This window comes from Trichechus manatus, unplaced genomic scaffold, assembly GCF_000243295.1.
Source record: "Trichechus manatus latirostris isolate Lorelei unplaced genomic scaffold, TriManLat1.0 scaffold00054, whole genome shotgun sequence".
In the NCBI taxonomy this organism is placed as follows: domain Eukaryota; kingdom Metazoa; phylum Chordata; class Mammalia; order Sirenia; family Trichechidae; genus Trichechus; species Trichechus manatus.
The window spans coordinates 13260711-13274754 of record NW_004443990.1 but is presented as its reverse complement, the minus strand read 5'-3'; positions in this window follow the sequence as shown (position 1 = coordinate 13274754).

The window sequence follows — 14044 nt, the reverse complement described above, 5'->3', positions numbered from 1 at the left end:
CCCCCAGGGCTCTGGGAAGAGCCTAGGGGCCCCAAGTCAGGCCAGGAAGGAGAGGCCTGCTCATTTGCATATCACTTACATCTGATTTGCACGTGCCTCCTGGTTGGCCATTTCTAAGCAACCACGGAATTTTGATCTCACACTACCTGAGCCTTTCTCACATCTTTGCCAGGGGCTTCTCTCCATCCCTTTTGGAGCCTGGTGGCACAGTGGTTAAGAATTCAGCTGCTAACCAAAACGTCACAGTTCGAATCCACCAGCTGCTCCTTGGAAACCCTATGGGGCAGTACTCTGTCCTACTATGAGTTGGAATCGACTTGACGGCAATGGGTTTTTTTGGGTTTCTCTCCATCCCCCTTGACCCAGATGCCTCCTAAGGAAGGGTTACACACTCATACACATACAGTCCTGTCCCTGCACACACCTGCGTTTACAGGCCTGCAGATGTGCACATGCGCAAGAGTAGACCCAGCTGCACGCACCTGCAAAAAAAAAGTCTTGGGTGCCTGCACCTGTGCTCACACACGCAAACCCCCATGGGGATACACACTGATGCACACCTTTGTACACTCACACAGACAGACGCACAGGTGCGTCTCCACACACACACTCAAAATTCACACACATTTGCTAAATGTTTTCGAGGTTCATCCATGTTGTAGCAGGTCTCAGAACTTCATTTCTCTCTGCTGAATAATATCCCATTGCATGTATATAGCACATTTGGTTTATCCCTTTACCTGTTGATGGACATTTGAATTGTTTCTGCCTTTTGGCTCTTGTGAATAATTTGGCAGTGAACACTGGTGTACAAGTATCTGTCTGAGTCCTTGCTTTCAAGTCTTTGGAGTGTACACCTAGGAGTGGAATTACTGTCATATGGTCTACCACTTAATTCCAACAACAACCTTGTGAGGGAGATATTGTTATCCCACTTTACAGGAGAAGAAAACCAGGCTCAGAGCATTTAGGGACTTCCTTGCCAAGGTCATGCAGTGAGCAAGTATCAGAACCTGGATTTGAACTTAGATCTGTCAGAGTCTTAACCACTATGCCCTCTGATTTCCTGTCCTGTCCTGTCATAAGTCAGGGTATGACAGTGCTGGGTGAACTGATTAAACATCTGGCCTAGGACTGCCTGATCCAGCCTATGTGGATGTGCCCATGGCTTTGCTTACCCCAAATTCCCATGGCTCACAGTCCCTACAGTGTATAGGCCTGTGCCCAACCCAGCCCCGGCGACTGATGACAGCCGAGGGCACCCTGAGAAGGAGCTGCCCATTGGCCCATTCCCCACAGCTGACAGAGGTTCACTGGTACCTTTGAGAACAGGATGCTACATGGGAAGGGGAAGAGTAGGTGAGGTTCTGGGGTAGCGGGGGGTCTTTGTCCACACTGTTGGGGTAGGTGGGGTTGCTGTTCATTGGCACTGCCGACATGCACACCAGCACCTCAGCCAGAGCACACGCTGGAGACACTGCCTCTGCTCTGCCCATCATCCAGTCAGTGCCGGCACTCCTCCTGGGAAGCCTGCCCTGGAATGTGTTTCCTGCAGCCTCCACTGGCCAGCCTCACTTACACCGCCCACCCACCACGGACCCTGGGCCTCCAGCCTAGCGGGGGCCTTCAGTCCTCCTGGGGAAAGTCCTAGGGGCAGCGGCGGTCAGGGAGGCGGAGGCAGCAAGCCAGAGAGTGAGTCTCCCAAATCCTGCAGCAAGCCTGGGCCCGCCCAGCCTCTGGAGTCAGTGTTAGCCCCCTTTCCCTGCCCTGCTGGGCCCTTGGCCAACAGGCAGCCCGAATTCCTGGATGTTCTGACAGGGCCTGGCCCCACCTGTGTGCCCAGTCAGCTCTGAGGAAGGTAGCTCGGATGGCCAGAATCCCAGGAGGGACAAAGTGGGCGTCTGAGAGGCGGCGGAGCTTCCTCTGATCCTGGGACAAAACACACCTCCAGGAGCCTGCCAGACCTGGGATGGCAGAGCCAACGAGGCATAAAATGGGAAAGGAAGAACTTTCTTGGGATGAGATGAAGGGAGACACAGGGGTGAGAGGCCTGCAGATCAGGCTGATGCTGCTCACAGATGTCCCCAGCTGGGGCCCAGCCAGCTCTGGGTTTGGGGGAAGGGGCGAAGAAGGAGAGGCAGGCAGAGATTAGGGGCCTGGAGGGGCAGGGTCCTGTGAAGGAGGCTACAGTTCCACAGGGGAGGGGCAGCTGCCCAGGGATGTTCTAACCCTGGTGTCACCTGCCCAAGGGCAGAGGGAGGGAGGGCCTGGGCAGCCACAGCAGTGGAGGGGGGGGTGGTGGTGGTGGTGGTAGTGGTGGCTGGCAACTCTCTTGGCCTCCTTCCCATTTCCAGATTTCTTGGGGAGGGTCTGAGAAACCCCCCATTTGGCTGTTCTCACCTGACCCCCACAACCTGGGGCTCCCACCCCAGCTGTTCCCCACTTTGGGGAGGAGAAGGGGGGCAGCACTGGGGAATAGAGGAAAGCGAGATTTATTGGGAGACATTTGCCTTGGGCAGGGGTGCCAATGGGACACCTGGGGTGACGGCTGATCACTCTCCTAGCTTCTTCAGCACCGGCTTCCCCCATCTCTCAAAACAGCAAGTTGCTTTAGCTGCAATGAGAAAGATTCAAAAGAGACACTAAGAACTAACACCAGGAGTGAAGACCGCATGCTGGGAGAAGAGCAGCCTCACCGCCTAGAGACTGGGGCTTGCCTGGAAGGGATGACTTCTTGAGCCCCTTCAGGCTCCAGATCCAGCCCGACCTCTTCGTCCCAGGCCAGAGAACCGGGCACCAGAGTCCTGTGGGCACTCTGCGTGACCAGGTCTGTGGAGAGAAGGAGCCCATAAACCGGGAGGCAGTGGGATGCCTGGGGCACACCCAGGACCTTAGCTGCAGCGAAGGCTCAGGAACGCGCTCAGCCGGGTCAAGTGCAGCGCCGCAGCGCCCTCTGTTGGCCAGAAGCGGAGAAGGCCTGTTCAGAGCCTCTCTGTGCCTGGGGGTTGAGGGTTGCTGCTAGCCGCCTGCAGGCCTCTGGCCCAACCCGAGTTCCCAGGAGTCCCAGGAATCAGGGCCCATGGAGGCAGTCATTTGAGCTAGGAGAACCTTGTAGACTCCTGATCAACCCTATTTTATTGATGAAAAGATCAAGGCCAAAACAGGGGAGGTGACCGCCCTAAATCCCATAAAGGCCTCTGAGGCCCCACCCAGGCCCTTTCTACAGCAAATGCCACAGGGTCCAGGGAGGGGGGTCCGGCAGGGACTGGACAATGTTGTTGTTGTGTGCCATCAAGTCGACTCATTGTGATCCTACAGGACAGAGTAGAAGAGCCCCACCGGGTTTCCTAGGCTATAATGGAGCCTTGGTTAAGTGGTTAAGTGCTATGGCTGCTAACCAAAAAGGTCGGCAGTCTGAATCCACCAGCTGTTCCTTGGAAACCCTTTGGAGCAGTTCTACTCTGTCCTATAGAGTCACTATGAGTCGGAATCGACTCAACAGCAATGGGTTTAATGGGAATCTTTACAGAAGCAGATTGCCGGGTCTTTTCTTCTGCGGAGCCACTGGTGGATTCAAACTGTCAGCTTTTTGGTTAGCAGCCAAGCACTCAACCAGGGCTTCTTGACTGGACTATAGGGCTATTCAAGTCCTAGTGGTGGTGCCAAGGGGTAGCCCAGGGCTTCCTAGCCACCCCCACCTTCAATGCTCCCCACCAGCTGCCCCAAATAACCCACATGGAGCAGACTGCACAGCTTCCAAACAGATCTCCCAGCCCCCGTCTCCACCTCCCACCCCTTCTACCCAGACTGTGGTCCCACGACCCCAGCTAGAAAAATTCTAGAACCTCCCTGTCTCCCCATCAGCCCCTTCCTCTTCCACCATACCCTCCAGTCCTCCTCACCCACCCCAATCCTTGAGCCTCAGGAGACAGCCTGTGCCCCCTCCCCCACACACATACACACACCAAGCAATCTCCCACATGAAGCATTCTGCTTCTTTCTTACTTTTTTCCCCAGGAAATGAAAGCTTTAATTTATTTTTCATTTTTTGGAAACATTATTGAATTTTCTTTTTAATTAAAAACCATAGGACTACATGTTCTTCGAAACAGGTTAAACAAACCAGAGGTATCTAAAGAAAAAGGCGATAATCTTCTCTCTCCCATGCCCTGAAGTCAATAAGCAGGAGTGTTGCCCTTCCTTAACAAGCAAGAAGTGTTGAGATGCACTACTCATCCAGCCCTCTGCTAAGCCTAGGCTATAGAGGCAAACAAACCAACAGTCACAGTATCAGCTGCCCTTATGGGGCTTATATTCTAGAAGGGAAGAAACAATGGAAATCAAACCAGTTGTCATCAAGTCCATTCAGACTCATGGTGACCCCATGTGTGTCAGAGCAGAACTGTGCTCCACAGGGTTTTCAGCGGCTAGTTTTTCAGAAGTAGATCGCCAGGGTGCCTCTGGATAGACTCAAATCTTCAACTTTTCAGTTAGCAGCTGAGCTCATTAACCATTTGCACCACCCAGGGACTCATGGGAAGTGGGCAATAGAGGGTAAATAAGAATAGCTCAAATAGTGATGACTTCTCTGGAGGATAAAAGAGTGGGGTGATGGGTGGGCACTGACTGTGGCGTAGGGGTGGTGACAGGGCTGTTTTAGATGTGATTGCAAGAGAAGGGCTCTCTGAAAAACCCAAACCAAACCTGTTGTGCTTTGGGGCAGTTCTACTCTGTCCTATAGGGTCGCTATGAGTCAGAATCAACTCAACAGCAATGGGTTTGGTTTTTTTGTTTGTTTGTTTTTTGTTTTTAATCTTTACAGAAGCAGACAGGGCTCTCTAAGGGGGTGACATTTGAGTTGAGCCCCGTCTTAGTCATCTAGTGCTGCTATAACAGAAATACCACAAGTGGATGGCTTTAACATGAGAAATTTATTCTCTCACAGTCTAGGGGGCTAGAAGTCTGAATTCAGGGCACTAGCTCCAGAGGAAGGCTTTCTCTCTCTGTCAGCTCTGGGGGAAGGTCCTCGTCATCAATATTCCCCTGGTCAAGAAGCACAGGGACCCCAGGTCCAAAGGACGCGCTATGCTCCCAGTGCTCCTTTCTTGGTGGTATGAGGTCTCCATGTCTCTCTGCTTGCTTCTCTCTTTTATATCTCAAAAGAGACTGATTTAAGACACAACCTAATCTTGTAGATTGAGTCCTGCCTCATTAACATGACTGCCTCCAATCCTGCCTCACTAACATCACAGAGGTAGGATTTACAACACACCGGAAAATCACAGCAGATGACCAACGGCGGACAATCACACAATACTAGGAATCATGGCCTAGTCAAGTTGACACACATTTTTGGGGGACACAATTCAATCCATAACAAGCTCCAACAGAGGGCGCTGTAGGCCACAATAAAGAGTTTTTAATGTTATTCTAAGAGCCCTGGGAAGCCTCTGAGGGCTTTGGACAGGGCAGGGACCTGACCTGATCTCTGTGGCACAAGGATCCCTCGGTGTCCACTGAGTGCAGAACAGATTGAGGGTGGGTCAGCGTGGCAGCCAGGAGACGGATATAGAGATAGAGATTCCTTCTTTTAAATAGAAATGAGTTCAGGTTTTCTCTGCAGCTTGCTCTTTTCCTTCTGGTACTGCTCTTACAGATTCACCGTCAGAACATGCAGGTCTGCTCCGAAGGGGCACCGCTCACACCCGGAGCAGCCAGAGCCTGGTGCTGCTGCAGCCCTGGTTGTGAATCAACATTTTAGTTTTTCCAGTCTGAAGGATAAAGCATATATCTCAACAATTTGAACAACAAAACAAAGCAGTATTGAATCATAACCCAAAGTGAAAAATAAATATCCATGAGTCTATACTGCTATAAATGATTTAATAGATAAATGAAGGCTGAGACAAATCTCCCATGTAGATAAATTCCAAATAAATTGTGTAGCTAAACCCATTGCCATTGAGTTGATTCTGACTCATGGTGACCCCATGTGTTACAGAGTAGAACTGTTCCATAAGGTTTTCTTGACTGTGATCTTTATGGAAGCAGACTGCCAGGCCTTTCTTCCATGATGCCACTGGGTGAGTTCAAACCACCAACCTTTAGGCTAGTAATCAAGCGCAAACCACTGGCACCATCTAAATCAAGGGGCACATAACTCCCCACTCCTTAAGTGTGGGCTACACGTTAGTGACTTCCAGAGAGTACAGTATGAAAAAGGGGGGAGGGGAGTAACCTTACAGGGAGAAAGCTGACAAACACTACTTCAGCCAGGTGATCAAGGTCAACATCAACAGTCATAAGTCACATTGATAGCATGTGCCTTTGATATGTTATGTTGTTAGGTGCCGTTGAGTCAGTCCCAACTCATAGCAACCCTACGTACAACAGAACAAAACACTGCCCAGTTCTGCACCATCCTCACAATTGCTGCTGTGTTTGAGCCCATTGTTGTAGCCACTACGTCAATCCATCTCATTGAGGGTCTTCCTCTTTTTCACTGACCCTCTACTTTACCAAGCATGATGTCCTTCTCCAGGGACTGGTCCCTGCTGATAACAAGTCCAAAGCATGTAAGACAAAGTCTCATCATCCTCCTTTCTAAGGGGAATTCTGGCTGTGCTTCTTCCAAGACAGATTTGGTCATTCTTCCACAGTCCATGGTATAGTCGATATTCTTCGCCAACACCGTAATTCAAAGGCATCAATTCTTCTTGGGTCTTCCTTATTCATTGTCAGCTTTCACATGCATATGAGGTGCTTGAAAACACTATGGCTTGGGTCAGGCACACCTTAGTTCTCAAAGTGACATCTTTGGTTTGACCTTTGATATAATATGATGAAAATGGCACTTTACCTCAGTGATTCCTACAGAAAGACATCCTACAATATATTTGACCACAGTACTCCTCAAAACTGTTGCGGTCATAAAAAACAAGGAAAGTCTGAGAAACTGTCATAGCCAAGGGACATCTAAGGAGATACGACAATAAATGTGGGCCCTGAGCAATGATGGGGTTCTGAAACCAGCAGTGGGGTGGAAGCAAAGACATAACTGGACATGGGGCCAAGATGTCAGAGGCAAAGCTGACATCAAGATTCTAATGAGGTGGATTGTGGGACCCTTCGTGGGGTGGGGAGTATAGGGTGGCCACAGGTTCGCCAGACAGGATGTGATGGGTTCGATCTTGGACACTCTGAACTTGCAGAGCCCATGGAACCCCATGTCTGGCAGCAGCTGACTTCAGGTCTGGCATAGGAGTGAGTATGTGGTGCACTCCGTCAGAGGTCAGTCCCCCCCATCAGCCTGCAAGTCCCCTGAGCAGGGAGGAGCCGAGTTTGGATGAAGTGGGCATGGCAGCCACACTCCCATGGTGATGGTGGCTCAAAAGTAAGGTGTCCTTCCTACTGTCACTCTTCCTTGGTCCTTGGTCCTTGGCTGCAGCTGGCCTCCATGGCTGCAGCTGGCGCTTCCAGGAGCTGGCCCAGACTGGGGCCCTTTTCAGGTTGTGGCTACTCCAGGTTTGGTTCATTTCACCATGTACTGTCCTACATTGCCCTGTGAAATTTGGGGAGCCAGGGCACCAAAGGGGAACAATGATGATGCCAAATGGGGTATGGGGCGGAGGGAGAAGACTAGGGAGGTCTTCCTTTTGAACTTCCTGGTGGCTCCCGGGCTGCCACTCCTAGCTGCCCCTTCCTCAATGTCCCTCATCACTCTCTTGCTCCCCTTCCCCGGGGTCTCTTACATCTCTGATCAGATTTGGAATCCGAAAATCCTAGATTCTGCCTCCCCAACAGAAGCCAGGTCAAGGGCTGCTTTGGGAAAACTTTTCTGCCTCCTGGATCCCGCTGACAGTGTCTGCCGCTCCCCCGACCATTCCCCCACCCGCCACCCAGACAGAGAAAGCCTTTTCAACAGGGGCTTCTTGAAAGGAGAAGCGCTGGAGAGTGGTGGTCGCGGTTGTCCTTCCCTCCGCCGCCAGGCGTCACCACCGGCCTGGTAATGGAAGGCGCGGCCAGATCCGTACGCCAGGACCGTCAGGGTGACCCGGCCAGGGGCAGAAGCGTCTAGACGGACCTGAGCGGGGTGAGGGGGACGCTCCGAGATGAAAGCCTCGATTTCCGGAAGTGGCTGCCACTTGGCCTTCTGGCCCAAGGTCCATCCGGGATTCAGAGAGGCACGAGAGAAATCCGGCAGGGCGTGACCGGGACTCACGAGGCAAATCCGAGGGCCAGGGTGCCAGAGAAGGGGCGAACTCTGGTTGCCCTTCCTCTGCGCCCGCCCTGCGCCTCTTCGGTGAAAAGGTAGAAGGAACTTCTCAGAACAGACGTTATATTGACCCATTTCACAAAAAAAAACGAGGCAGGCACTTTAAAATCTGTTGTTGACTAAATGAATGCGTAATCTAAGAATAGCCAGCATTTACTGAGCACTTACTACGTGCCAGGCGCTGTTCTCAACACCTTACACGTGAGTTCTATTACTATCCTCACGAGGAAACTGAGGCACAGAGAGGTGCAGTAACTTCCTCAAGAGAGAGTGGCAGATACAGGATTGGGACTCAGGTGGTCTGGCTCCAGAGCTCAAGCGCGTAGTAATGCCTCTCGGTAGCAAACGCCAGTCTTTTTTTAAGAGTCTTTATTACGCGCCTGGGTGCGCCGTACACTGGTGGGCGGAAAATTTCTTGAGCACCAGCACGCGGGTGGCTAGAGCGCGGTGCGAGCGAGGTTCGGCCTTCCCTTCCTCTTCGGGGCAAAGTTCCCTCAGGAGGCGCCAGACGTGCCCACCAGGTGGCGTGCTGACCCCACGCGCCTCCAACGAGCCACGCCCGCGGTCTCTCTCGAGCGCCCCCTGCAGGAGCTGGTGCTAACTGCAGCGGACTGGGTACAGTCGACAGGTGGCTGAGAGGGCAATCTCTGACTTGGTGCCAGGTGCTGGCTCACTGCCAGGTGTCCTGCAGTCTAGGGGCCCACCTCGGGCCCTGTTTTCTCCCCCTCTGCTTTTCACCGCCAGAGATGCTGAAATGTAGCAGGAAGAAGCATGGCTAGACTCCTTTTGTTAGTGCTTCCCTGTTTACAAAGCACTTTCTGCTAGCTAAATTCAGACAGAAGACCAGGGTGTCCTGTGTACCCAGTACACAGCCAAGTCCTCATCCATGAGGTGGGAAAGGTGTTCCCCTTTTGCAAACGGGAGTTGAGGCCCAAATAAGATGAGATACTTGCCCAAGATCAGCCAAGCCAGTAGACTTCAGAGCCAGAGCATGACCCAGTTCTACGGAACACCACGTTCCAAGCCCTTTCCACTCTACCAGGCACATTTGGGAGGCTTCGCAGACAGGAGAAGGTCCCTTCTCGCTGGTGAGATCCTGTGAGAGGCAGGGGGATGGACAAAATGACCTCTCAAGGCCTGAGGCTATGTGGTTCTAGGACGTTAGTGGGCAGCTGTCCTCAGGGCTAGGTGTTTTCCACCTGTTTCCTGGCTCCCTGGGCCCTCTCTGCCCCATCCTCCATCTTTCCTCGCTTCTTCCTACATGACTGGCCCTGGGAGCCCTGTTTTGCACCCTCCCTGGTGCTCTGTCCTTTGCAAGTTCACCTGTGATGACTCTCGAGGCTCCTATACCTCCCAGTCCTGTCCCTCCAGCCTGACCTCCACTCTGCACGCAGCTGTTCACTGCACCCTGCAGCACTTTACACTCTGCCTGTGCAGAACAGGGTGCTGCAGCTTCTCCTGCAAACCTGCTCTTCATCCTGTGTTCCCCAGGCCAGAAAGCTGGGGGTCATCTTTAAGTCATCAACCCCCACGTCCTAGAGTCTGACTCCTCTCTATCTCACCCCTCAAACGTCTTGCGAGGCCATCCCCTCCTCACCATCCCCACTGCCTTTGCTCTAATTCAGACTACCGTCACCTCGCAGACTCCAGTCTCACCCACCCTCACAAATCCACCCTCCCTACTGCCACCAGAGTCGTTTTTCTAAAGTGCACATTTAACCCTTGCTTAAAATGCAGTCAAAAAAACAAAAAAAAATTTAATCACAGGATAAAACCCAAAACACTTAACCAGGCCCACGAAGCCCTGCGAGATCTAGCCCTTGCCTACCTCTCTGGTGTCACTCTCTCCATGTGTTCACTACACTCAGCTCCTTCGCCTCCTCCAATGCACTAAGCTCTTCTTGGTGTTAGGGTCTTAGCATGTGCTGTTCCCTTTGCCTGGAAGGCTGTTCCCTCAGCTCTAAGGCTGGCCAATGCCTCCTCATCCTTCAGATCTCAGCTGAAATGTCACATCCTCATACAAGTTTTCCCTGACCCCTCCCAGGTAAATTATGACCCCTACGTCGCTCTCTCACTCAGAACTTGCAATTCTTCTCCTTCACCCACTTACCAACATCTCAAAGCTTCTGTTTTCTTGAGCTTATTTATTTAATCTCTGTCTCTCCCACAGCTCAAACTCTCCATGAGAATAAGGACTGCAGTCTCTCCTGTTTGCAGCTGTACCCCCACCCCCAGCCTAGGACCCACATAAAAGTAGACACTCGATAACTATTTGTGGAACAAATGGGTCTTTCATCTCGTCCTCATCAGAACCCCATTCCTGGGCTTGCTTTCATCTCTGTCCTTTGCATGAGTTGCTTCCTCTGCCTGGAAGGTTCTTTTCTCCCCTCCCACCTGGGCTGATCTACACCTCATTTAAGACTAAATTTCTTTAAGATTTGACCTTGACCCCATCATTTGAATTAGGGTTTCCCTTTGGGCTGCCCCTAGTACCCCATACATAACACTCTACCATACCACTTTAAAACTGCAAATTGTCAGGTAAACAGGAGAGATTATGAACAATAATGATCTACTCTCGCCTCTCCCCCGGCCCTCTCGGCTCCAGTCAGCTCAAGGGCATCTACTCTGCCTTTCAAACCACCAGGAACCCCATTTCCCAGTCAATTAATATGCACCAATCAGGCGTCCACTGTGTTGTTGTCTTTCCTGCAGCCCTGGAGGAGTGGGTGGGGGAAGGACAGGGTTCTTCCAAGGGTAGATGGAAACAGGTAAAAGCATCAGAGGTGCGAAACAAATGCCCAGCCACGCACACCCATGCTGCAAATGGGCACACAGGAGGCTGGGGCTGAGGGGTGGGACTAGTCCATTCAGTTCTACCTCCTTCATTGAGTACCTACTGGGTACAGGGCACTGTAGTGGGCACTAAGGGAGGCAGAGAGGCGAGCCTAAATGCCAGGCAGACATGCCCTGGCTGTTACCTCCAGCACAGCTGTACCAGGCTTGGTGCATGACCGAGTTTACTGTGTCTGTGGTCTGTCTTCCCAACCTGGAGCAGCTGGAGGGACCAAGGTCAGGTAAAGATGCCAGAGGCATCTCAGCCAAACCCAGGGGTTACTTTTCTGTCTCTACTTGGCCTCTCTTATCCTTTGCCTTGGTGACCACTCCCTCCTCCCTGCCACTGCCCAGGGTTTATCAAGATGCCACCTCCATCAAAATCGCCTGGGGTGGGGGCAGGGGCTTGTAAGAAATACCTATTCCTGGGCTCCCATCTATGGATTAAGGCTATCTAGGTAGGATCCTCGTATCTGCATATTGTACAATACCCCCACCCTCCTTGGCACACTCAAGTATGAGAACCCCACTGCTCCAGAATCAGCCCCCCCACCATCCTTCTTGCCCCTGTTTGACAGTTCCTCCCCAGGATCGTTGGGGTTCTGCTCTTCCTCCGCCCACCCCTTAAATGCCAGGGTGCCCAGAGCTCCTCCATCCATGCTCCCTGTTCCCCTTGCACCCTCCACCCCTACAGCATCCTAGGCTAGCCTTCTTTCTGCCCTTGGATGACCAAGAGCACCCAGACTTGACATGGCCAAAGCCGCCCCCACCACCCCCTCCCCACGCCCGTGGTGCCCGCTCAGCAGTCATCTGGTCTGTTGCCCAAGTCAGAAACCTGGGGGTCATACGTGGCTCCCTCTTCCCTCCTCCTCCCTCATTTCAGTCACAAATCCTGATCATTTTGCTTCCTAAAAATGTCTTCAGTCTCCCTCTCTTTCTCTCTCCCCAGACCACCGTGTTTATCCCCTACTAGTTCCCTCCTTCTCTTCTTCACTCAAAAACAAAAAAACTCATCGCCATCAAGTTGATCCCAACTCATGGTGACCTCATGTGTTACAGAGTAGAACTGCTTCATAATGTTTTCTTGGCTGTAATCTTTACAGAAGCAGATCACCAGGCCTATCTTCCACGGCATTGCGGAGTGGGTTCAAACTGTCAACTTATAGGTTAGTAGCCAAGAGCAAGCCGTTTGTGCCACCCAGGGACCTTTTTCTCCCTCTCGTTGTTATTGCTGTTAGATGCTATTGAGTCAGTTCGACTCATAGCCACGCTATAGTCTCTCTATATCCAATGAACTCTCAAAAAGCTGTAAAAAAAAAATACAAATCTGACTGTAATTACCAACCCCTTAAAAGCCTTCAAAGGTTCTTCATAAACAAAGGTCCCAACCCTTTGACCCTCCATTACCTGGTCCCAAGCCTGAGTTTCAGCCTCCCCTCTGTGCTTCCAGTTCCAGCCTCCAGACCTTTGATCATTCAGTGCCCCTGACAGGAACAGCCTTTGACTGTCTCCTCCTCACAACCTAACCTCACCTCCTCCAGGCCTCACCTCCTCCAGGAAGCCCTCCCTGAACCCTCCCTGCCCCCACCCCCCTTCCTTAGTGCATCCATAATGCTTTCAACAAGCATCTGTTTTTCTACTCACCACACTGTTATAGTTATCGATTTTTCTGTCTCAGCTCTGCACTGGCCGGTGAGGTCCTTGAGGGCAGGGATGGTGTCCCATTCATCTCTGTATTCCAGCCCCTGGAGTGGTGCCTGGCACTGAGGACATGCTCGGCCAGTGGTTGATGGATGAATGTGGAGGGGGCACTTGAAGGAAGTGAGAGCCAGGAATGACCAAGAGGGGAGTGAGGGCAAGCCTAGCAGGAGCTGCCAGAGACAATGTGTGGGAAGTGGAAAAGCGAGAACTTCCATTTACTGCACTCCTATGACTGTCCGCCAGCCATTGTGCCTGCATTTTGTTTGCACATCTTGTCTCATTTCGTTCTTGCAACAACAGGTCAGGAAACTAGCATCAGAGAACCACAGCCACCTGCCCAAGGTCACACAGCTAGGCCTGGAGTGGAAACCAGGACTCTCTGCCTAAAAGCCTGCAGTCTTTCTGCTGGGCCACACGGCTCTCCAGGGGACAGGACCTTCTGGAGATGGACAAGGAGTGGGCCTAGTTCCACCTCTGCTTCACTGAGCACCGGAACCTGCTGCCCACACACAGGCCAGCAGCTTCTTCCTCCCTGGCGACTAGGGGCTGGGAGGCCAGACAAGGATTTACCTGTTCCATCCTCCCCTGGCTTTGGGGGTCCTTGACTAGGTATGCATCCCCTCCCCCCACCCCCAACAAGGGAAGGGCTGCTGAATCCTGGTACACCCCAGGGTGCCTAGAGGACGCAGGGGGCTCTGTGATGCTGTCTGGCTTCTGCAGAATCTGCCTCTCTCACTGCACTTGGCCCAGGATAATATTAAGATTCATCTGCATTCCTCTTGCACCCGCCTGGCATATGGTGGGGGAGGAGGCTGGGTGTGTGCTGGGGCTGCAGCCAGGGACCAATCTAGGCCTTGGAGGGCCACAGCAAAGCAACCACCCAGCTGCACCCCACCGGCCCAGCCCAGGCTAGGGGCCACTCCAAATGATGGGGTACTTCTCACCCTCACAGTCTCCCAGGGATGCCAGGGCCTGACTTTTGATTTTTCTGAAGACTAAAGGAGCCCCGGATTGGAGGAGAAGACCTAAGATAAGGAGGGCAGGTGATGGGGGCAGCCCATCTTTGGTGATCTCAGATCAGGGTCTTGTTCTTCCTCCTTCCCTCAGAGGTTTGCAGGGACCCAGTGGGAAGGAGCCTCATCTTCCAGCCTGGCTGCCAGCTGGGCCACAGGGAGGGGTAGGGAGTGAAGAATGGAGGGGCAGCCTCCAGGGAGACCATGCCCACCCCTCTCG